This window comes from Ipomoea nil, unplaced genomic scaffold (assembly GCF_001879475.1).
Source record: "Ipomoea nil cultivar Tokyo-kokei standard unplaced genomic scaffold, Asagao_1.1 scaffold2701, whole genome shotgun sequence".
Classification (NCBI taxonomy): domain Eukaryota; kingdom Viridiplantae; phylum Streptophyta; class Magnoliopsida; order Solanales; family Convolvulaceae; genus Ipomoea; species Ipomoea nil.
Window position 1 is genome coordinate 1 of NW_017619129.1, and position 22,569 is coordinate 22,569.

General features: G+C 38.8%; 24 non-coding genes across 24 annotated transcripts; 11 read left to right on the plus strand and 13 right to left on the minus strand.

Moving 5' to 3' along the window:
• Nucleotides 1–1,068: 1,068 nt before the first annotated feature.
• On the minus strand, nucleotides 1,069–1,162 carry TRNAY-GUA. The gene is made up of 2 exons: nucleotides 1,126–1,162; nucleotides 1,069–1,104 (listed from the first exon to the last, which is right to left on the minus strand). It is a non-coding gene; the product is annotated as a tRNA-Tyr (tRNA).
• A 1,542-nt stretch (nucleotides 1,163–2,704) lies between these two features.
• Nucleotides 2,705–2,798, minus strand: TRNAY-GUA. The gene is made up of 2 exons: nucleotides 2,762–2,798; nucleotides 2,705–2,740 (listed from the first exon to the last, which is right to left on the minus strand). It is a non-coding gene; the product is annotated as a tRNA-Tyr (tRNA).
• A 345-nt stretch (nucleotides 2,799–3,143) lies between these two features.
• TRNAD-GUC lies at nucleotides 3,144–3,215 on the plus strand. Its single transcript has one exon. It is a non-coding gene; the product is annotated as a tRNA-Asp (tRNA).
• Nucleotides 3,216–4,352: 1,137 nt separating this feature from the next.
• Nucleotides 4,353–4,446, minus strand: TRNAY-GUA. Its single transcript has 2 exons — nucleotides 4,410–4,446; nucleotides 4,353–4,388 (listed from the first exon to the last, which is right to left on the minus strand). It is a non-coding gene; the product is annotated as a tRNA-Tyr (tRNA).
• Nucleotides 4,447–4,789: 343 nt separating this feature from the next.
• TRNAD-GUC lies at nucleotides 4,790–4,860 on the plus strand. The gene has a single exon. It is a non-coding gene; the product is annotated as a tRNA-Asp (tRNA).
• Nucleotides 4,861–5,990: 1,130 nt separating this feature from the next.
• On the minus strand, nucleotides 5,991–6,084 carry TRNAY-GUA. Its single transcript has 2 exons — nucleotides 6,048–6,084; nucleotides 5,991–6,026 (listed from the first exon to the last, which is right to left on the minus strand). It is a non-coding gene; the product is annotated as a tRNA-Tyr (tRNA).
• Nucleotides 6,085–6,427: 343 nt separating this feature from the next.
• On the plus strand, nucleotides 6,428–6,498 carry TRNAD-GUC. Its single transcript has one exon. It is a non-coding gene; the product is annotated as a tRNA-Asp (tRNA).
• A 1,137-nt stretch (nucleotides 6,499–7,635) lies between these two features.
• On the minus strand, nucleotides 7,636–7,729 carry TRNAY-GUA. The gene is made up of 2 exons: nucleotides 7,693–7,729; nucleotides 7,636–7,671 (listed from the first exon to the last, which is right to left on the minus strand). It is a non-coding gene; the product is annotated as a tRNA-Tyr (tRNA).
• A 344-nt stretch (nucleotides 7,730–8,073) lies between these two features.
• Nucleotides 8,074–8,143, plus strand: TRNAD-GUC. The gene has a single exon. It is a non-coding gene; the product is annotated as a tRNA-Asp (tRNA).
• A 1,582-nt stretch (nucleotides 8,144–9,725) lies between these two features.
• TRNAY-GUA lies at nucleotides 9,726–9,820 on the minus strand. The gene is made up of 2 exons: nucleotides 9,784–9,820; nucleotides 9,726–9,762 (listed from the first exon to the last, which is right to left on the minus strand). It is a non-coding gene; the product is annotated as a tRNA-Tyr (tRNA).
• Nucleotides 9,821–10,165: 345 nt separating this feature from the next.
• On the plus strand, nucleotides 10,166–10,236 carry TRNAD-GUC. The gene has a single exon. It is a non-coding gene; the product is annotated as a tRNA-Asp (tRNA).
• Nucleotides 10,237–11,379: 1,143 nt separating this feature from the next.
• TRNAY-GUA lies at nucleotides 11,380–11,473 on the minus strand. Its single transcript has 2 exons — nucleotides 11,437–11,473; nucleotides 11,380–11,415 (listed from the first exon to the last, which is right to left on the minus strand). It is a non-coding gene; the product is annotated as a tRNA-Tyr (tRNA).
• Nucleotides 11,474–11,817: 344 nt separating this feature from the next.
• TRNAD-GUC lies at nucleotides 11,818–11,889 on the plus strand. Its single transcript has one exon. It is a non-coding gene; the product is annotated as a tRNA-Asp (tRNA).
• Nucleotides 11,890–13,033: 1,144 nt separating this feature from the next.
• Nucleotides 13,034–13,127, minus strand: TRNAY-GUA. The gene is made up of 2 exons: nucleotides 13,091–13,127; nucleotides 13,034–13,069 (listed from the first exon to the last, which is right to left on the minus strand). It is a non-coding gene; the product is annotated as a tRNA-Tyr (tRNA).
• A 345-nt stretch (nucleotides 13,128–13,472) lies between these two features.
• On the plus strand, nucleotides 13,473–13,544 carry TRNAD-GUC. The gene has a single exon. It is a non-coding gene; the product is annotated as a tRNA-Asp (tRNA).
• Nucleotides 13,545–14,685: 1,141 nt separating this feature from the next.
• Nucleotides 14,686–14,779, minus strand: TRNAY-GUA. Its single transcript has 2 exons — nucleotides 14,743–14,779; nucleotides 14,686–14,721 (listed from the first exon to the last, which is right to left on the minus strand). It is a non-coding gene; the product is annotated as a tRNA-Tyr (tRNA).
• A 345-nt stretch (nucleotides 14,780–15,124) lies between these two features.
• Nucleotides 15,125–15,196, plus strand: TRNAD-GUC. Its single transcript has one exon. It is a non-coding gene; the product is annotated as a tRNA-Asp (tRNA).
• A 1,142-nt stretch (nucleotides 15,197–16,338) lies between these two features.
• TRNAY-GUA lies at nucleotides 16,339–16,432 on the minus strand. The gene is made up of 2 exons: nucleotides 16,396–16,432; nucleotides 16,339–16,374 (listed from the first exon to the last, which is right to left on the minus strand). It is a non-coding gene; the product is annotated as a tRNA-Tyr (tRNA).
• Nucleotides 16,433–16,777: 345 nt separating this feature from the next.
• TRNAD-GUC lies at nucleotides 16,778–16,849 on the plus strand. The gene has a single exon. It is a non-coding gene; the product is annotated as a tRNA-Asp (tRNA).
• A 1,143-nt stretch (nucleotides 16,850–17,992) lies between these two features.
• TRNAY-GUA lies at nucleotides 17,993–18,086 on the minus strand. Its single transcript has 2 exons — nucleotides 18,050–18,086; nucleotides 17,993–18,028 (listed from the first exon to the last, which is right to left on the minus strand). It is a non-coding gene; the product is annotated as a tRNA-Tyr (tRNA).
• A 345-nt stretch (nucleotides 18,087–18,431) lies between these two features.
• TRNAD-GUC lies at nucleotides 18,432–18,503 on the plus strand. The gene has a single exon. It is a non-coding gene; the product is annotated as a tRNA-Asp (tRNA).
• A 1,140-nt stretch (nucleotides 18,504–19,643) lies between these two features.
• TRNAY-GUA lies at nucleotides 19,644–19,737 on the minus strand. The gene is made up of 2 exons: nucleotides 19,701–19,737; nucleotides 19,644–19,679 (listed from the first exon to the last, which is right to left on the minus strand). It is a non-coding gene; the product is annotated as a tRNA-Tyr (tRNA).
• Nucleotides 19,738–20,082: 345 nt separating this feature from the next.
• TRNAD-GUC lies at nucleotides 20,083–20,154 on the plus strand. The gene has a single exon. It is a non-coding gene; the product is annotated as a tRNA-Asp (tRNA).
• A 1,142-nt stretch (nucleotides 20,155–21,296) lies between these two features.
• On the minus strand, nucleotides 21,297–21,390 carry TRNAY-GUA. The gene is made up of 2 exons: nucleotides 21,354–21,390; nucleotides 21,297–21,332 (listed from the first exon to the last, which is right to left on the minus strand). It is a non-coding gene; the product is annotated as a tRNA-Tyr (tRNA).
• Nucleotides 21,391–22,569: the final 1,179 nt, after the last annotated feature.

Here is a 22,569-nt window from a genome sequence, read left to right on the forward strand (position 1 = left end):
ATCCAACCTGCCGGAATCAAACCAGCGACTTAAGGATTTCCAATTTAGATTAGTCCAACTACAGTCCACCACTCTACAACTGAGCTAAGGTCTGAGCTGTTAACATTATTTTTGTCCGATTTATACTCTTTTATGCCATTTCGCACAATCTGACATGGCAGTTCGAATGCCGCGTTGACAAACTTAACGGAAAAAATTTTCGGTGTTAATATTGTCCTTAATTGTTCAAAATCTTAAAGTAAAAGGACTAAATTACACGAAATAAAGGTACAATGACTAAATTGAACAAAACGCTACACTACGGGGACCTAACAGGTACTTTGTCCGACTATGAAATGCTAGTTTCAGTTGCAATTAAATGGCCACACGCACCATGGTGTCACATTGGATTGGGTTTACTTAAATAGTAATATGTGACTGTCCTGTACTGCCGCGCGAATCGTTGTAGTATAGTGGTGAGCAGTGCTGCAAAAATCGCGCCTAGGCGCTGGGCGGGGGAGGCCGCCGCGAGGAATGGCCTAGACCGCCTAACCGGCCGGTTCGGGGAATTTTTTTTTTTTTTTGAAAATGTCGAAAAAGTTTTGGAGGGCATAACTTTTGACTCGGTTGTCTGATTTGGTCAAATTTTTTTTTCAAATCGCGTATTTTTCGAGATCTATACACCGCAAACAGCCAAAGGCGGTTTGGTCCACTAATTTCTCAAAAAAATGCCTCTTTAGTTTTAATTTTAGTTTTTTATGTATTTAGATGGTTTAAACAATATTTTGAACAATTTTACCACCACTTTCGTTAATAGTTTCTAAGAAACAACTATGGAAACCTTATGTTTTATTACTAAATTTAAAAAATTTAATTTTTAATTTTATTAAAAAAAAAAAACTATAAAATAAATAAAAAAATCGGCGCCTAGGCGCCCCTAGCCGCCTAGGGGCGCCTAACGTTTTATGCAGCATTGGTGGTGAGTATTCCCGCCTGTCACTCGGAGACCTGGGTTCAATCCCCGCAACAGCGTTTTTTTTTTAGCTCTTCAAAGGAAAAATTAAAATGCTTAATATTGTAAAAAATCAATCCGACCTGCCGGATTCAAACCAGCGACCTAAGGATTTCCAACTTAGATTAATCAAACTACAGTCCTCCGCTCTACCAACTGAGCTAAGGTCGGAGCTATTAACTATATTTTTGTCCGTATTGCACTCTTTTATGCCACATCGCACAATCCGACATGGCAGTTCGAATGCCACGTAGAAAAAAACTTAACGGAAAAAATTTGGTGTTAATGTTGTCCTTAATTGTTCTAAATCTTAAAGTACCGGGACTAGATTACACAAAATAAACGTACAATAACTAAATTGAACAAAACGCTACAGTACAGGGACTAAACAGGTACTTTGTCCGACTATGAAATGTTAGTTTCAATTGCAATTAGATCGCCACACGAACCATGGTGCCACATTTGATTGGACTTACTTAAATAGAAATTTGTGACAGTCCTGTTCTGCGCGCGAGTCGTTGTTGTAGTATAGTGGTGAGTATCCCCGCCTGTCACGCGGAGACCGGGTTCGATCCCCGGCAACGCGTCTTTTTTTTTTTTTTTTAGCTCTTCAAAGGAAAAATTAAAAAGCTTAATATTGTAGAACATCAATCCAACCTGCCGGAATCAAACCAGCGACTTAAGGATTTCCAATTTAGATTAGTCCAACTACAGTCCACCACTCTACCAACTGAGCTAAGGTCTGAGCTGTTAACATTATTTTTGTCCGATTTATACTCTTTTATGCCATTTCGCACAATCTGACATGGCAGTTCGAATGCCGCGTTGACAAACTTAACGGAAAAAATTTTCGGTGTTAATATTGTCCTTAATTGTTCAAAATCTTAAAGTAAAAGGACTAAATTACACGAAATAAAGGTACAATGACTAAATTGAACAAAACGCTACACTACGGGGACCTAACAGGTACTTTGTCCGACTATGAAATGCTAGTTTCAGTTGCAATTAAATGGCCACACGCACCATGGTGTCACATTGGATTGGGTTTACTTAAATAGTAATATGTGACTGTCCTGTACTGCCGCGCGAATCGTTGTAGTATAGTGGTGAGCAGTGCTGCAAAAATCGCGCCTAGGCGCTGGGGGGGGAGGCCGCCGCGAGGAATGGCCTAGACCGCCTAACCGGCCGGTTCGGGAATTTTTTTTTTTTTTTGAAAATGTCGAAAAAGTTTTGGAAGGCATAACTTTTGACTCGGTTGTCTGATTTGGTCAAATTTTTTTTTCAAATCGCGTATTTTTTCGAGATCTATACACCGCAAACAGCCAAAGGCGGTTTGGTCCACTAATTTCTCAAAAAATGCCTCTTTAGTTCTTAATTTTAGTTTTTTATGTATTTAGATGGTTTAAACAATATTTTGAACAATTTTACCACCACTTTCGTTAATAGTTTCTAAGAAACAACTATGGAAACCTTATGTTTTATTACTAAATTTAAAAAATTTAATTTTTAATTTTATTAAAAATAAAAAAAAACTATAATAATAAATAAAAAAATCGGCGCCTAGGCGCCTAGGGGGCGCCTAACGTTTTATGCAGCATTGGTGGTGAGTATTCCCGCCTGTCACTCGGGAGACCTGGGTTCAATCCCAGCAACAGCGTTTTTTTTTAGCTCTTCAAAGGAAAAATTAAAATGCTTAATATTGTAAAAAATCAATCCGACCTGCCGGATTCGAACCAGCGACCTAAGGATTTCCAACTTAGATTAATCAAACTACAGTCCTCCGCTCTACCAACTGAGCTAAGGTCGGAGCTATTAACTATATTTTTGTCCGTATTGCACTCTTTTATGCCACATCGCACAATCCGACATGGCAGTTCGAATGCCACGTAGAAAAAAACTTAACGGAAAAAATTATGGTGTTAATGTTGTCCTTAATTGTTCTAAATCTTAAAGTACCGGGACTAGATTACACAAAATAAACGTACAATAACTAAATTGAACAAAACGCTACAGTACAGGGACTAAACAGGTACTTTGTCCGACTATGAAATGTTAGTTTCAATTGCAATTAGATCGCCACACGAACCATGGTGCCACATTTGATTGGACTTACTTAAATAGAAATTTGTGACAGTCCTGTTCTGCCGCGCGAGTCGTTGTAGTATAGTGGTGAGTATCCCCGCCTGTCACGCGGGAGACCCGGGTTCGATCCCCGGCAACGGCGTCTTTTTTTTTTTTTTTAGCTCTTCAAAGGAAAAATTAAAAAGCTTAATATATAGAACATCAATCCAACCTGCCGGAATCAAACCAGCGACTTAAGGATTTCCAATTTAGATTAGTCCAACTACAGTCCACCACTCTACCAACTGAGCTAAGGTCTGAGCTGTTAACATTATTTTTGTCCGATTTATACTCTTTTATGCCATTTCGCACAATCTGACATGCAGTTCGAATGCCGCGTTGACAAACTTAACGGAAAAAATTTTCGGTGTTAATATTGTCCTTAATTGTTCAAAATCTTAAAGTAAAAGGACTAAATTACACGAAATAAAGGTACAATGACTAAATTGAACAAAACGCTACACTACGGGGACCTAACAGGTACTTTGTCCGACTATGAAATGCTAGTTTCAGTTGCAATTACATGGCCACACGCACCATGGTGTCACATTGGATTGGGTTTACTTAAATAGTAATATGTGACAGTCCTGTACTGCCGCGCGAATCGTTGTAGTATAGTGTGAGCAGTGCTGCAAAAATCGCGCCTAGGCGCTGGGCGGGGGGAGGCCGCCGCGAGGAATGGCCTAGACCGCCTAACCGGCCGGTTCGGGGAATTTTTTTTTTTTTTTTGAAAATGTCGAAAAAGTTTTGGAGGCATAACTTTTGACTCGGTTGTCTGATTTGGTCAAATTTTTTTTTCAAATCGCGTATTTTTTCGAGATCTATACACCGCAAACAGCCAAAGGCGGTTTGGTCCACTAATTTCTCAAAAAAAATGCCTCTTTAGTTCTTAATTTTAGTTTTTTATGTATTTAGATGGTTTAAACAATATTTTGAACAATTTTACCACCACTTTCGTAAATAGTTTCTAAGAAACAACTATGGAAACCTTATGTTTTATTACTAAATTTAAAAAAATTTAATTTTTAATTTTATTAAAAATAAAAAAAAACTATAATAATAAATAAAAAATCGGCGCCTAGGCGCCCCTAGCCGCCTAGGGGCGCCTAACGTTTTATGCAGCATTGGTGGTGAGTATTCCCGCCTGTCACTCGGGAGACCTGGGTTCAATCCCAGCAACAGCGTTTTTTTTTAGCTCTTCAAAGGAAAAATTAAAATGCTTAATATTGTAAAAAATCAATCCGACCTGCCGGATTCGAACCAGCGACCTAAGGATTTCCAACTTAGATTAATCAAACTACAGTCCTCCGCTCTACCAACTGAGCTAAGGTCGGAGCTATTAACTATATTTTTGTCCGTATTGCACTCTTTTATGCCACATCGCACAATCCGACATGGCAGTTCGAATGCCACGTAGAAAAAAACTTAACGGAAAAAATTATGGTGTTAATGTTGTCCTTAATTGTTCTAAATCTTAAAGTACCGGGACTAGATTACACAAAATAAACGTACAATAACTAAATTGAACAAAACGCTACAGTACAGGGACTAAACAGGTACTTTGTCCGACTATGAAATGTTAGTTTCAATTGCAATTAGATCGCCACACGAACCATGGTGCCACATTTGATTGGACTTACTTAAATAGAAATTTGTGACAGTCCTGTTCTGCCGCGAGTCGTTGTAGTATAGTGGTGAGTATCCCCGCCTGTCACGCGGGAGACCCGGGTTCGATCCCGGCAACGGCGTCTTTTTTTTTTTAGCTCTTCAAAGGAAAAATTAAAAAGCTTAATATATTAGAACATCAATCCAACCTGCCGGAATCAAACCAGCGACTTAAGGATTTCCAATTTAGATTAGTCCAACTACAGTCCACCACTCTACCAACTGAGCTAAGGTCTGAGCTGTTAACATTATTTTGTCCGATTTATACTCTTTTATGCCATTTCGCACAATCTGACATGGCAGTTCGAATGCCGCGTTGACAAACTTAACGGAAAAAAAATTTCGTGTTAATATTGTCCTTAATTGTTCAAAATCTTAAAGTAAAAGGACTAAATTACACGAAATAAAGGTACAATGACTAAATTGAACAAAACGCTACACTACGGGGACCTAACAGGTACTTTGTCCGACTATGAAATGCTAGTTTCAGTTGCAATTACATGGCCACACGCACCATGGTGTCACATTGGATTGGGTTTACTTAAATAGTAATATGTGACTGTCCTGTACTGCCGCGCGAATCGTTGTAGTATAGTGGTGAGCAGTGCTGCAAAAATCGCGCCTAGGCGCTGGGCGGGGGAGGCCGCCGCGAGGAATGGCCTAGACCGCCTAACCGGCCGGTTCGGGGAATTTTTTTTTTTTTTTGAAAATGTCGAAAAAGTTTTGGAGGCATAACTTTTGACGGTTGTCTGATTTGGTCAAATTTTTTTTTCAAATCGCGTATTTTTTCGAGATCTATACACCGCAAACAGCCAAAGGCGGTTTGGTCCACTAATTTCTCAAAAAAATGCCTCTTTAGTTCTTAATTTTAGTTTTTTATGTATTTAGATGGTTTAAACAATATTTTGAACAATTTTACCACCACTTTCGTTAATAGTTTCTAAGAAACAACTATGGAAACCTTATGTTTTATTACTAAATTTAAAAAAATTTAATTTTTAATTTTATTAAAAATAAAAAAAAACTATAATAATAAATAAAAAAAATCGGCGCCTAGGCGCCCTAGCCGCCTAGGGGGCGCCTAACGTTTTATGCAGCATTGGTGAGTATTCCCGCCTGTCACTCGGGAGACCTGGGTTCAATCCCCGGCAACAGCGTTTTTTTTTAGCTCTTCAAAGGAAAAATTAAAATGCTTAATATTGTAAAAAATCAATCCGACCTGCCGGATTCAAACCAGCGACCTAAGGATTTCCAACTTAGATTAATCAAACTACAGTCCTCCGCTCTACCAACTGAGCTAAGGTCGGAGCTATTAACTATATTTTTGTCCGTATTGCACTCTTTTATGCCACATCGCACAATCCGACATGGCAGTTCGAATGCCACGTAGAAAAAAACTTAACGGAAAAAATTATGGTGTTAATGTTGTCCTTAATTGTTCTAAATCTTAAAGTACCGGACTAGATTACACAAAATAAACGTACAATAACTAAATTGAACAAAACCTACAGTACAGGGACTAAACAGGTACTTTGTCCGACTATGAAATGTTAGTTTCAATTGCAATTAGATCGCCACACGAACCATGGTGCCACATTTGATTGGACTTACTTAAATAGAAATTTGTGACAGTCCTGTTCTGCCGCGCGAGTCGTTGTAGTATAGTGGTGAGTATCCCCGCCTGTCACGCGGGAGACCCGGGTTCGATCCCCGGCAACGCGTCTTTTTTTTTTTTTTTTTTTAGCTCTTCAAAGGAAAAATTAAAAAGCTTAATATTGTAGAACATCAATCCAACCTGCCGGAATCAAACCAGCGACTTAAGGATTTCCAATTTAGATTAGTCCAACTACAGTCCACCACTCTACCAACTGAGCTAAGGTCTGAGCTGTTAACATTTTTTGTCCGATTTATACTCTTTTATGCCATTTCGCACAATCTGACATGGCAGTTCGAATGCCGCGTTGACAAACTTAACGGAAAAAATTTTCGGTGTTAATATTGTCCTTAATTGTTCAAAATCTTAAAGTAAAAGGACTAAATTACACGAAATAAAGGTACAATGACTAAATTGAACAAAACGCTACACTACGGGACCTAACAGGTACTTTGTCCGACTATGAAATGCTAGTTTCAGTTGCAATTACATGGCCACACGCACCATGGTGTCACATTGGATTGGGTTTACTTAAATAGTAATATGTGACTGTCCTGTACTGCCGCGCGAATCGTTGTAGTATAGTGGTGAGCAGTGCTGCAAAAATCGCGCCTAGGCGCTGGGCGGGGGAGGCCGCCGCGAGGAATGGCCTAGACCGCCTAACCGGCCGGTTCGGGAATTTTTTTTTTTTTTTTGAAAATGTCGAAAAAGTTTTGGAAGGCATAACTTTTGACTCGGTTGTCTGATTTGGTCAAATTTTTTTTTCAAATCGCGTATTTTTTCGAGATCTATACACCGCAAACAGCCAAAGGCGGTTTGGTCCACTAATTTCTCAAAAAAATGCCTCTTTAGTTCTTAATTTTAGTTTTTTATGTATTTAGATGGTTTAAACAATATTTTGAACAATTTTACACCACTTTCGTTAATAGTTTCTAAGAAACAACTATGGAAACCTTATGTTTTATTACTAAATTTAAAAAAATTTAATTTTTAATTTTATTAAAAATAAAAAAAAAACTATAATAATAAATAAAAAATCGGCGCCTAGCGCCCCCTAGCCGCCTAGGGCGCCTAACGTTTTATGCAGCATTGGTGTGAGTATTCCCGCCTGTCACTCGGAGACCTGGTTCAATCCCCGCAACAGCGTTTTTTTTTTAGCTCTTCAAAGGAAAAATTAAAATGCTTAAATATTGTAAAAAATCAATCCGACCTGCCGGATTCGAACCAGCGACCTAAGGATTTCCAACTTAGATTAATCAAACTACAGTCCTCCGCTCTACCAACTGAGCTAAGGTCGGAGCTATTAACTATATTTTTGTCCGTATTGCACTCTTTTATGCCACATCGCACAATCCGACATGGCAGTTCGAATGCCACGTAGAAAAAAACTTAACGGAAAAAATTATGGTGTTAATGTTGTCCTTAATTGTTCTAAATCTTAAAGTACCGGGACTAGATTACACAAAATAAACGTACAATAACTAAATTGAACAAAACGCTACAGTACAGGGACTAAACAGGTACTTTGTCCGACTATGAAATGTTAGTTTCAATTGCAATTAGATCGCCACACGAACCATGGTGCCACATTTGATTGGACTTACTTAAATAGAAATTTGTGACAGTCCTGTTCTGCGCGCGAGTCGTTGTAGTATAGTGGTGAGTATCCCGCCTGTCACGCGGAGACCCGGGTTCGATCCCCGGCAACGGCGTTTTTTTTTTTTTTTTAGCTCTTCAAAGGAAAAATTAAAAAGCTTAATATATTAGAACATCAATCCAACCTGCCGGAATCAAACCAGCGACTTAAGGATTTCCAATTTAGATTAGTCCAACTACAGTCCACCACTCTACCAACTGAGCTAAGGTCTGAGCTGTTAACATTATTTTTGTCCGATTTATACTCTTTTATGCCATTTCGCACAATCTGACATGGCAGTTCGAATGCCGCGTTGACAAACTTAACGGAAAAAATTTTCGGTGTTAATATTGTCCTTAATTTCAAAATCTTAAAGTAAAAGGACTAAATTACACGAAATAAAGGTACAATGACTAAATTGAACAAAACGCTACACTACGGGGACCTAACAGGTACTTTGTCCGATTATGAAATGCTAGTTTCAGTTGCAATTACATGGCCACACGCACCATGGTGTCACATTGGATTGGGTTTACTTAAATAGTAATATAGCTCTTCAAAGGAAAAATTAAAAAGCTTAATATTGTAGAACATCAATCCAACCTGCCGGAATCAAACCAGCGACTTAAGGATTTCCAATTTAGATTAGTCCAACTACAGTCCACCACTCTACCAACTGAGCTAAGGTCTGAGCTGTTAACATTATTTTTGTCCGATTTATACTCTTTTATGCCATATCGCACAATCTGACATGGCAGTTCGAATGCCGCGTTGACAAACTTAACGGAAAAAATTTTCGGTGTTAATATTGTCCTTAATTGTTCAAAATCTTAAAGTAAAAGGACTAAATTACACGAAATAAAGGTACAATGACTAAATTGAACAAAACGCTACACTACGGGGACCTAACAGGTACTTTGTCCGATTATGAAATGCTAGTTTCAGTTACAATTACATGGCCACACGCACCATGGTGTCACATTGGATTGGGTTTTACTTAAATAGTAATATGTGACAGTCCTGTACTGCCCGCGAATCGTTGTAGTATAGTGGTGAGCAGTGCTGCAAAATCGCGCTGGCGCTGGGCGGGAGCGCGCGAGGAATGCCTAGACCGCCTAACCGGCCGGTTCGGGGAATTTTTTTTTTTTTTTGAAAATGTCGAAAAAGTTTTGAGGCATAACTTTTGACTCGGTTGTCTGATTTGGTCAAATTTTTTTTCAAATGCGTATTTTTCGAGATCTATACACCGCAAACAGCCAAAGGCGGTTTGGTCCACTAATTTCTCAAAAAAATGCCTCTTTAGTTCTTAATTTTTAGTTTTTTATGTATTTAGATGGTTTAAACAATATTTTGAACAATTTTACCACCACTTTCGTAATAGTTTCTAAGAAACAACTATGGAAACCTTATGTTTTATTACTAAATTTAAAAAATTTAATTTTAATTTTATTAAAATAAAAAAAAACTATAATAATAAATAAAAAATCGGCGCCTAGGCGCCCCCTAGCCGCCTAGGGGGCGCCTAACGTTTTATGCAGCATTGGTGGTGAGTATTCCCGCCTGTCACTCGGGAGACCTGGGTTCAATCCCCAACAACAGCGTTTTTTTTTTAGCTCTTCAAAGGAAAAATTAAAATGCTTAATATTGTAAAAAATCAATCCGACCTGCCGGATTCGAAACCAGCGACCTAAGGATTTCCAACTTAGATTAATCAAACTACAGTCCTCCGCTCTACCAACTGAGCTAAGGTCGGAGCTATTAACTATATTTTTGTCCGTATTGCACTCTTTTATGCCACATCGCACAATCCGACATGGCAGTTCGAATGCCACGTAGAAAAAAACTTAACGGAAAAAATTATGGTGTTAATGTTGTCCTTAATTGTTCTAAATCTTAAAGTACCGGGACTAGATTACACAAAAAAAACGTACAATAACTAAATTGAACAAAACCCTACAGTACAGGGACTAAACAGGTACTTTGTCCGACTATGAAATGTTAGTTTCAATTGCAATTAGATCGCCACACGAACCATGGTGCCACATTTGATTGGACTTACTTAAATAGAAATTTGTGACAGTCCTGTTCTGCCGCGCGAGTCGTTGTAGTATAGTGGTGAGTATCCCCGCCTGTCACGCGGGAGACCCGGGTTCGATCCCGGCAACGGCGTCTTTTTTTTTTTTTTAGCTCTTCAAAGGAAAAATTAAAAAGCTTAATATATTAGAACATCAATCCAACCTGCCGGAATCAAACCAGCGACTTAAGGATTTCCAATTTAGATTAGTCCAACTACAGTCCACCACTCTACCAACTGAGCTAAGGTCTGAGCTGTTACATTATTTTTGTCCGATTTATACTCTTTTATGCCATATCGCACAATCTGACATGGCAGTTCGAATGCCGCGTTGACAAACTTAACGGAAAAAAATTTTCGGTGTTAATATTGTCCTTAATTGTTCAAAATCTTAAAGTAAAAGGACTAAATTACACGAAATAAAGGTACAATGACTAAATTGAACAAAACGCTACACTACGGGACCTAACAGGTACTTTGTCCGATTATGAAATGCTAGTTTCAGTTACAATTACATGGCCACACGCACCATGGTGTCACATTGGATTGGGTTTACTTAAATAGTAATAATGTGACAGTCCTGTACTGCCGCGCGAATCGTTGTAGTATAGTGGTGAGCAGTGCTGCAAAAATCGCGCCTAGGCGCTGGGCGGGGGGAGGCCGCCGCGAGGAATGGCCTAGACCGCCTAACCGGCCGGTTCGGGGAATTTTTTTTTTTTTGAAAATGTCGAAAAAGTTTTGGAGGGCATAACTTTGACTCGGTTGTCTGATTTGGTCAAATTTTTTTTCAAATCGCGTATTTTTTCGAGATCTATACACCGCAAACAGCCAAAGGCGGTTTGGTCCACTAATTTCTCAAAAAAAATGCCTCTTTAGTTCTTAATTTTAGTTTTTTATGTATTTTAGATGGTTTAAACAATATTTTGAACAATTTTACCCACCACTTTCGTAAATAGTTTCTAAGAAACAACTATGGAAACCTTATGTTTTATTACTAAATTTAAAAAAATTTAATTTTTAATTTTATTAAAAATAAAAAAAAACTATAATAATAAATAAAAAAATCGGCGCCTAGGCGCCCCCTAGCCGCCTAGGGGGCGCCTAACGTTTTATGCAGCATTGGTGGTGAGTATTCCCGCCTGTCACTCGGGAGACCTGGGTTCAATCCCCAGCAACAGCGTTTTTTTTTTAGCTCTTCAAAGGAAAAATTAAAATGCTTAATATTGTAAAAAATCAAATCCGACCTGCCGGATTCGAACCAGCGACCTAAGGATTTCCAACTTAGATTAATCAAACTACAGTCCTCCGCTCTACCAACTGAGCTAAGGTCGAGCTATTAACTATATTTTTGTCCGTATTGCACTCTTTTATGCCACATCGCACAATCCGACATGGCAGTTCGAATGCCACGTAGAAAAAAACTTAACGGAAAAAATTATGGTGTTAATGTTGTCCTTAATTGTTCTAAATCTTAAAGTACCGGGACTAGATTACACAAAAAAAACGTACAATAACTAAATTGAACAAAACCCTACAGTACAGGGACTAAACAGGTACTTTGTCCGACTATGAAATGTTAGTTTCAATTGCAATTAGATCGCCACACGAACCATGGTGCCACATTTGATTGGACTTACTTAAACAGAAATTTGTGACAGTCCTGTTCTGCCGCGCGAGTCGTTGTAGTATAGTGGTGAGTATCCCCGCCTGTCACGCGGGAGACCCCGGGTTCGATCCCGGCAACGGCGTCTTTTTTTTTTTTTTTAGCTCTTCAAAGGAAAAATTAAAAAGCTTAATATATTAGAACATCAATCCAACCTGCCGGAATCAAACCAGCCGACCTTAAGGATTTCCAATTTAGATTAGTCCAACTACAGTCCACCACTCTACCAACTGAGCTAAGGTCTGAGCTGTTAACATTATTTTTGTCCGATTTATACTCTTTTATGCCATATCGCACAATCTGACATGGCAGTTCGAATGCCGCGTTGACAAACTTAACGGAAAAAATTTTCGGTGTTAATATTGTCCTTAATTGTTCAAAATCTTAAAGTAAAAGGACTAAATTACACGAAATAAAGGTACAATGAGCTAAATTGAACAAAACGCTACACTACGGGGACCTAACAGGTACTTTGTCCGATTATGAAATGCTAGTTTCAGTTACAATTACATGGCCACACGCACCATGGTGTCACATTGGATTGGGTTTACTTAAATAGTAATATGTGACAGTCCTGTACTGCCGCGCGAATCGTTGTAGTATAGTGGTGAGCAGTGCTGCAAAAATCGCGCCTAGGCGCTGGGCGGGGGAGGCCGCCGCGAGGAATGGCCTAGACCGCCTAACCGGCCGGTTCGGGGAATTTTTTTTTTTTTTTGAAAATGTCGAAAAGTTTTGGAGGGCATAACTTTTGACTCGGTTGTCTGATTTGGTCAAATTTTTTTTCAAATCGCGTATTTTTTCGAGATCTATACACCGCAAACAGCCAAAGGCGGTTTGGTCCACTAATTTCTCAAAAAAATGCCTCTTTAGTTCTTAATTTTAGTTTTTTATGTATTTAGATGGTTTAAACAATATTTTGAACAATTTTACCACCACTTTCGTAAATAGTTTCTAAAGAAACAACTATGGAAACCTTATGTTTTATTACTAAATTTAAAAAAATTTAATTTTTAATTTTATTAAAAATAAAAAAAAAACTATAATAATAAATAAAAAATTCGGCGCCTAGGCGCCCCTAGCCGCCTAGGGGGCGCCTAACGTTTTATGCAGCATTGGTGGTGAGTATTCCCGCCTGTCACTCGGGAGACCTGGTTCAATCCCCAGCAACAGCGTTTTTTTTTTAGCTCTTCAAAGGAAAAATTAAAATGCTTAATATTGTAAAAAATCAATCCGACCTGCCGGATTCGAACCAGCGACCTAAGGATTTCCAACTTAGATTAATCAAACTACAGTCCTCCGCTCTACCAACTGAGCTAAGGTCGGAGCTATTAACTATATTTTTGTCCGTATTGCACTCTTTTATGCCACATCGCACAATCCGACATGGCAGTTCGAATGCCACGTAGAAAAAAACTTAACGGAAAAAATTATGGTGTTAATGTTGTCCTTAATTGTTCTAAATCTTAAAGTACCGGGACTAGATTACACAAAATAAACGTACAATAACTAAATTGAACAAAACGCTACAGTACAGGGACTAAACAGGTACTTTGTCCGACTATGAAATGTTAGTTTCAATTGCAATTAGATCGCCACACGAACCATGGTGCCACATTTGATTGGACTTACTTAAACAGAAATTTGTGACAGTCCTGTTTTGCCGCGCGAGTCGTTGTAGTATAGTGGTGAGTATCCCCGCCTGTCACGCGGGAGACCCGGGTTCGATCCCCGGCAACGGCGTCTTTTTTTTTTTTAGCTCTTCAAAGGAAAAATTAAAAAGCTTAATATATTAGAACATCAATCCAACCTGCCGGAATCAAACCAGCGACTTAAGGATTTCCAATTTAGATTAGTCCAACTACAGTCCACCACTCTACCAACTGAGCTAAGGTCTGAGCTGTTAACATTATTTTTGTCCGATTTATACTCTTTTATGCCATATCGCACAATCTGACATGGCAGTTCGAATGCCGCGTTGACAAACTTAACGGAAAAATTTTCGGTGTTAATATTGTCCTTAATTGTTCAAAATCTTAAAGTAAAAGGACTAAATTACACGAAATAAAGGTACAATGACTAAATTGAACAAAACGCTACACTACGGGGACCTAACAGGTACTTTGTCCGATTATGAAATGCTAGTTTCAGTTACAATTACATGGCCACACGCACCATGGTGTCACATTGGATTGGGTTTACTTAAATAGTAATATGTGACAGTCCTGTACTGCCGCGCGAATCGTTGTAGTATAGTGGTGAGCAGTGCTGCAAAAATCGCGCCTAGGCGCTGGGCGGGGGAGGCCGCCGCGAGGAATGGCCTAGACCGCCTAACCGGCCGGTTCGGGGAATTTTTTTTTTTTTTTGAAAATGTCGAAAAAGTTTTGGAGGGCATAACTTTTGACTCGGTTGTCTGATTTGGTCAAATTTTTTTTTTCAAATCGCGTAATTTTTCGAGATCTATACACCGCAAACAGCCAAAGGCGGTTTGGTCCACTAATTTCTCAAAAAAATGCCTCTTTAGTTCTTAATTTTAGTTTTTTTATGTATTTAGATGGTTTAAACAATATTTTGAACAATTTTACCACCACTTTCGTAAATAGTTTCTAAGAAACAACTATGGAAACCTTATGTTTTATTACTAAATTTAAAAAAATTTAATTTTTAATTTTATTAAAAATAAAAAAAAAACTATAATAATAAATAAAAAATTCGGCGCCTAGGCGCCCCCTAGCCGCCTAGGGGGCGCCTAACGTTTTATGCAGCATTGGTGGTGAGTATTCCCGCCTGTCACTCGGGAGACCTGGGTTCAATCCCAGCAACAGCGTTTTTTTTTTAGCTGTTCAAAGGAAAAATTAAAATGCTTAATATTGTAAAAAATCAATCCGACCTGCCGGATTCAAACCAGCGACCTAAGGATTTCCAACTTAGATTAATCAAACTACAGTCCTCCGCTCTACCAACTGAGCTAAGGTCGGAGCTATTAACTATATTTTTGTCCGTATTGCACTCTTTTATGCCACATCGCACAATCCGACATGGCAGTTCGAATGCCACGTAGAAAAAAACTTAACGGAAAAAATTATGGTGTTAATGTTGTCCTTAATTGTTCTAAATCTTAAAGTACCGGGACTAGATTACACAAAATAAACGTACAATAACTAAATTGAACAAAACGCTACAGTACAGGGACTAAACAGGTACTTTGTCCGACTATGAAATGTTAGTTTCAATTGCAATTAGATCGCCACACGAACCATGGTGCCACATTTGATTGGACTTACTTAAACAGAAATTTGTGACAGTCCTGTTTTGCCGCGCGAGTCGTTGTAGTATAGTGGTGAGTATCCCCGCCTGTCACGCGGGAGACCCGGGTTCGATCCCCGGCAACGGCGTCTTTTTTTTTTTTTAGCTCTTCAAAGGAAAAATTAAAAAGCTTAATATATTAGAACATCAATCCAACCTGCCGGAATCAAACCAGCGACTTAAGGATTTCCAATTTAGATTAGTCCAACTACAGTCCACCACTCTACCAACTGAGCTAAGGTCTGAGCTGTTAACATTATTTTTGTCCGATTTATACTCTTTTATGCCATATCGCACAATCTGACATGGCAGTTCGAATGCCGCGTTGACAAACTTAACGGAAAAAATTTTCGGTGTTAATATTGTCCTTAATTGTTCAAAATCTTAAAGTAAAAGGACTAAATTACACGAAATAAAGGTACAATGACTAAATTGAACAAAACGCTACACTACGGGGACCTAACAGGTACTTTGTCCGATTATGAAATGCTAGTTTCAGTTACAATTACATGGCCACACGCACCATGGTGTCACATTGGATTGGGTTTACTTAAATAGTAATATGTGACAGTCCTGTACTGCCGCGCGAATCGTTGTAGTATAGTGGTGAGCAGTGCTGCAAAAATCGCGCCTAGGCGTTGGGCGGGGGGAGGCCGCCGCGAGGAATGGCCTAGACCGCCTAACCGGCCGGTTCGGGGAATTTTTTTTTTTTTTTTGAAAATGTCGAAAAAGTTTTGGAGGGCATAACTTTTGACTCGGTTGTCTGATTTGGTCAAATTTTTTTTTCAAATCGCGTAATTTTTCGAGATCTATACACCGCAAACAGCCAAAGGCGGTTTGGTCCACTAATTTCTCAAAAAATGCCTCTTTAGTTCTTAATTTTAGTTTTTTATGTATTTAGATGGTTTAAACAATATTTTGAACAATTTTACCACCACTTTCGTAAATAGTTTCTAAGAAACAACTATGGAAACCTTATGTTTTATTACTAAATTTAAAAAAATTTAATTTTTAATTTTATTAAAAATAAAAAAAAAACTATAATAATAAATAAAAAATTCGGCGCCTAGGCGCCCCCTAGCCGCCTAGGGGGCGCCTAACGTTTTATGCAGCATTGGTGGTGAGTATTCCGCCTGTCACTCGGGAGACCTGGGTTCAATCCCCAGCAACAGCGTTTTTTTTTTAGCTGTTCAAAGGAAAAATTAAAATGCTTAATATTGTAAAAAATCAATCCGACCTGCCGGATTCAAACCAGCGACCTAAGGATTTCCAACTTAGATTAATCAAACTACAGTCCTCCGCTCTACCAACTGAGCTAAGGTCGGAGCTATTAACTATATTTTTGTCCGTATTGCACTCTTTTATGCCACATCGCACAATCCGACATGGCAGTTCGAATGCCACGTAGAAAAAAACTTAACGGAAAAAATTATGGTGTTAATGTTGTCCTTAATTGTTCTAAATCTTAAAGTACCGGGACTAGATTACACAAAATAAACGTACAATAACTAAATTGAACAAAACGCTACAGTACAGGGACTAAACAGGTACTTTGTCCGACTATGAAATGTTAGTTTCAATTGCAATTAGATCGCCACACGAACCATGGTGCCACATTTGATTGGACTTACTTAAACAGAAATTTGTGACAGTCCTGTTTTGCCGCGCGAGTCGTTGTAGTATAGTGGTGAGTATCCCCGCCTGTCACGCGGGAGACCCGGGTTCGATCCCCGGCAACGGCGTCTTTTTTTTTTTTTAGCTCTTCAAAGGAAAAATTAAAAAGCTTAATATATTAGAACATCAATCCAACCTGCCGGAATCAAACCAGCGACTTAAGGATTTCCAATTTAGATTAGTCCAACTACAGTCCACCACTCTACCAACTGAGCTAAGGTCTGAGCTGTTAACATTATTTTTGTCCGATTTATACTCTTTTATGCCATATCGCACAATCTGACATGGCAGTTCGAATGCCGCGTTGACAAACTTAACGGAAAAAATTTTCGGTGTTAATATTGTCCTTAATTGTTCAAAATCTTAAAGTAAAAGGACTAAATTACACGAAATAAAGGTACAATGACTAAATTGAACAAAACGCTACACTACGGGGACCTAACAGGTACTTTGTCCGATTATGAAATGCTAGTTTCAGTTACAATTACATGGCCACACGCACCATGGTGTCACATTGGATTGGGTTTACTTAAATAGTAATATGTGACAGTCCTGTACTGCCGCGCGAATCGTTGTAGTATAGTGGTGAGCAGTGCTGCAAAAATCGCGCCTAGGCGTTGGGCGGGGGAGGCCGCCGCGAGGAATGGCCTAGACCGCCTAACCGGCCGGTTCGGGGAATTTTTTTTTTTTTTTTTGAAAATGTCGAAAAAGTTTTGGAGGGCATAACTTTTGACTCGGTTGTCTGATTTGGTCAAATTTTTTTTTCAAATCGCGTAATTTTTCGAGATCTATACACCGCAAACAGCCAAAGGCGGTTTGGTCCACTAATTTCTCAAAAAATGCCTCTTTAGTTCTTAATTTTAGTTTTTTATGTATTTAGATGGTTTAAACAATATTTTGAACAATTTTACCACCACTTTCGTAAATAGTTTCTAAGAAACAACTATGGAAACCTTATGTTTTATTACTAAATTTAAAAAAATTTAATTTTTAATTTTATTAAAAATAAAAAAAAAACTATAATAATAAAGTAAAAAATTCGGCGCCTAGGCGCCCCTAGCCGCCTAGGGGGCGCCTAACGTTTTATGCAGCATTGGTGGTGAGTATTCCCGCCTGTCACTCGGGAGACCTGGGTTCAATCCCCAGCAACAGCGTTTTTTTTTTAGCTGTTCAAAGGAAAAATTAAAATGCTTAATATTGTAAAAAATCAATCCGACCTGCCGGATTCAAACCAGCGACCTAAGGATTTCCAACTTAGATTAATCAAACTACAGTCCTCCGCTCTACCAACTGAGCTAAGGTCGGAGCTATTAACTATATTTTTGTCCGTATTGCACTCTTTTATGCCACATCGCACAATCCGACATGGCAGTTCGAATGCCACGTAGAAAAAAACTTAACGGAAAAAATTATGGTGTTAATGTTGTCCTTAATTGTTCTAAATCTTAAAGTACCGGGACTAGATTACACAAAATAAACGTACAATAACTAAATTGAACAAAACGCTACAGTACAGGGACTAAACAGGTACTTTGTCCGACTATGAAATGTTAGTTTCAATTGCAATTAGATCGCCACACGAACCATGGTGCCACATTTGATTGGACTTACTTAAACAGAAATTTGTGACAGTCCTGTTTTGCCGCGCGAGTCGTTGTAGTATAGTGGTGAGTATCCCCGCCTGTCACGCGGGAGACCCGGGTTCGATCCCCGGCAACGGCGTCTTTTTTTTTTTTTAGCTCTTCAAAGGAAAAATTAAAAAGCTTAATATATTAGAACATCAATCCAACCTGCCGGAATCAAACCAGCGACTTAAGGATTTCCAATTTAGATTAGTCCAACTACAGTCCACCACTCTACCAACTGAGCTAAGGTCTGAGCTGTTAACATTATTTTTGTCCGATTTATACTCTTTTATGCCATATCGCACAATCTGACATGGCAGTTCGAATGCCGCGTTGACAAACTTAACGGAAAAAATTTTCGGTGTTAATATTGTCCTTAATTGTTCAAAATCTTAAAGTAAAAGGACTAAATTACACGAAATAAAGGTACAATGACTAAATTGAACAAAACGCTACACTACGGGGACCTAACAGGTACTTTGTCCGATTATGAAATGCTAGTTTCAGTTACAATTACATGGCCACACGCACCATGGTGTCACATTGGATTGGGTTTACTTAAATAGTAATATGTGACAGTCCTGTACTGCCGCGCGAATCGTTGTAGTATAGTGGTGAGCAGTGCTGCAAAAATCGCGCCTAGGCGTTGGGCGGGGGGAGGCCGCCGCGAGGAATGGCCTAGACCGCCTAACCGGCCGGTTCGGGGAATTTTTTTTTTTTTTTGAAAATGTCGAAAAAGTTTTGGAGGGCATAACTTTTGACTCGGTTGTCTGATTTGGTCAAATTTTTTTTTCAAATCGCGTAATTTTTCGAGATCTATACACCGCAAACAGCCAAAGGCGGTTTGGTCCACTAATTTCTCAAAAAATGCCTCTTTAGTTCTTAATTTTAGTTTTTTATGTATTTAGATGGTTTAAACAATATTTTGAACAATTTTACCACCACTTTCGTAAATAGTTTCTAAGAAACAACTATGGAAACCTTATGTTTTATTACTAAATTTAAAAAATTTAATTTTTAATTTTATTAAAAATAAAAAAAAACTATAATAATAAGTAAAAAATTCGGCGCCTAGGCGCCCCCTAGCCGCCTAGGGGGCGCCTAACGTTTTATGCAGCATTGGTGGTGAGTATTCCCGCCTGTCACTCGGGAGACCTGGGTTCAATCCCCAGCAACAGCGTTTTTTTTTTAGCTGTTCAAAGGAAAAATTAAAATGCTTAATATTGTAAAAAATCAATCCGACCTGCCGGATTCAAACCAGCGACCTAAGGATTTCCAACTTAGATTAATCAAACTACAGTCCTCCGCTCTACCAACTGAGCTAAGGTCGGAGCTATTAACTATATTTTTGTCCGTATTGCACTCTTTTATGCCACATCGCACAATCCGACATGGCAGTTCGAATGCCACGTAGAAAAAAACTTAACGGAAAAAATTATGGTGTTAATGTTGTCCTTAATTGTTCTAAATCTTAAAGTACCGGGACTAGATTACACAAAATAAACGTACAATAACTAAATTGAACAAAACGCTACAGTACAGGGACTAAACAGGTACTTTGTCCGACTATGAAATGTTAGTTTCAATTGCAATTAGATCGCCACACGAACCATGGTGCCACATTTGATTGGACTTACTTAAACAGAAATTTGTGACAGTCCTGTTTTGCCGCGCGAGTCGTTGTAGTATAGTGGTGAGTATCCCCGCCTGTCACGCGGGAGACCCGGGTTCGATCCCCGGCAACGGCGTCTTTTTTTTTTTTTTTAGCTCTTCAAAGGAAAAATTAAAAAGCTTAATATATTAGAACATCAATCCAACCTGCCGGAATCAAACCAGCGACTTAAGGATTTCCAATTTAGATTAGTCCAACTACAGTCCACCACTCTACCAACTGAGCTAAGGTCTGAGCTGTTAACATTATTTTTGTCCGATTTATACTCTTTTATGCCATATCGCACAATCTGACATGGCAGTTCGAATGCCGCGTTGACAAACTTAACGGAAAAAATTTTCGGTGTTAATATTGTCCTTAATTGTTCAAAATATTAAAGTAAAAGGACTAAATTACACGAAATAAAGGTACAATGAGTAAATTGAACAAAACGCTACACTACGGGGACCTAACAGGTACTTTGTCCGATTATGAAATGCTAGTTTCAGTTACAATTACATGGCCACACGCACCATGGTGTCACATTAGATTGGGTTTACTTAAATAGTAATATGTGACAGCCCTGTACTGCCGCGCGAATCGTTGTAGTATAGTGGTGAGCAGTGCTGCAAAAATCGCGCCTAGGCGCTGGGCGGGGGGAGGCCGCCGCGAGGAATGGCCTAGACCGCCTAACGGCCGGTTCGGGGAATTTTTTTTTTTTTTGAAAATGTCGAAAAAGTTTTGGAGGGCATAACTTTTGACTCGGTTGTCTGATTTTGGTCAAATTTTTTTTTCAAATCGCGGTATTTTTTCGAGATCTATACACCGCAAACAGCCAAAGGCGGGTTTGGTCCACTAATTTCTCAAAAAAATGCCTCTTTAGTTCTTAATTTTAGTTTTTATATGTTTAGATGGTTTAAACAAATTTTGAACAATTTTACCACCACTTTCGTAAATAGTTTCTAAGAAACAACTATGGAAACCTTATGTTTTATTACTAAATTTAAAAAAATTTAATTTTTAATTTTATTAAAAATAAAAAAAAACTATAATAATAAATAAAAAATTCGGCGCCTAGGCGCCCCTAGCCGCCTAGGGGGCGCTAACGTTTTTATGCAGCATTGGTGGTGAGTATTCCCGCCTGTCACTCGGGAGACCTGGGTTCAATCCCAGCAACAGCGTTTTTTTTTTTAGCTGTTCAAAGGAAAAATTAAAATGCTTAATATTGTAAAAAATCAATCCGACCTGCCGGATTCAAACCAGCGACCTAAGGATTTCCAACTTAGATTAATCAAACTACAGTCCTCCGCTCTACCAACTGAGCTAAGGTCGGAGCTATTAACTATATTTTTGTCCGTATTGCACTCTTTTATGCCACATGCACAATCCGACATGGCAGTTCGAATGCCACGTAGAAAAAAACTTAACGGAAAAAATTATGGTGTTAATGTTGTCCTTAATTGTTCTAAATCTTAAAGTACCGGGACTAGATTACACAAAATAAACGTACAATAACTAAATTGAACAAAACGCTACAGTACAGGGACTAAACAGGTACTTTGTCCGACTATGAAATGTTAGTTTCAATTGCAATTAGATCGCCACACGAACCATGGTGCCACATTTGATTGGACTTACTTAAACAGAAATTTGTGACAGTCCTGTTTTGCGCCGCGAGTCGTTGTAGTATAGTGGTGAGTATCCCCGCCTGTCACGCGGGAGACCCGGTTCGATCCCCGGCAACGGCGTCTTTTTTTTTTTTTTTTTAGCTCTTCAAAGGAAAAATTAAAAAGCTTAATATATTAGAACATCAATCCAACCTGCCGGAATCAAACCAGCGACTTAAGGATTTCCAATTTAGATTAGTCCAACTACAGTCCACCACTCTACCAACTGAGCTAAGGTCTGAGCTGTTAACATTATTTTGTCCGATTTATACTCTTTTATGCCATTTCGCACAATCTGACATGGCAGTTCGAATGCCGCCGTTGACAAACTTAACGGAAAAAATTTTCGGTGTTAATATTGTCCTTAATTGTTCAAAATTTAAAGTAAAAGACTAAATTACACGAAATAAAGGTACAATGACTAAATTGAACAAAACGCTACACTACGGGACCTAACAGGTACTTTGTCCGATTATGAAATGCTAGTTTCAGTTACAATTACATGGCCACACGCACCATGGTGTCACATTGGATTGGGTTTACTTAAATAGTAATATGTGACAGTCCTGTACTGCCCGCGAATCGTTGTAGTATAGTGTGAGCAGTGCTGCAAAAATCGCGCCTAGGCGCTGGGCGGGGGGGAGGCCGCCGCGAGGAATGGCCTAGACCGCCTAACCGGCCGGTTCGGGGGAATTTTTTTTTTTTTTTGAAAATGTCGAAAAAGTTTTGGAGGGCATAACTTTTGACTCGGTTGTCTGATTTGGTCAAATTTTTTTTTCAAATCGCGTATTTTTCGAGATCTATACACCGCAAACAGCCAAAGGCGGTTTGGTCACTAATTTCTC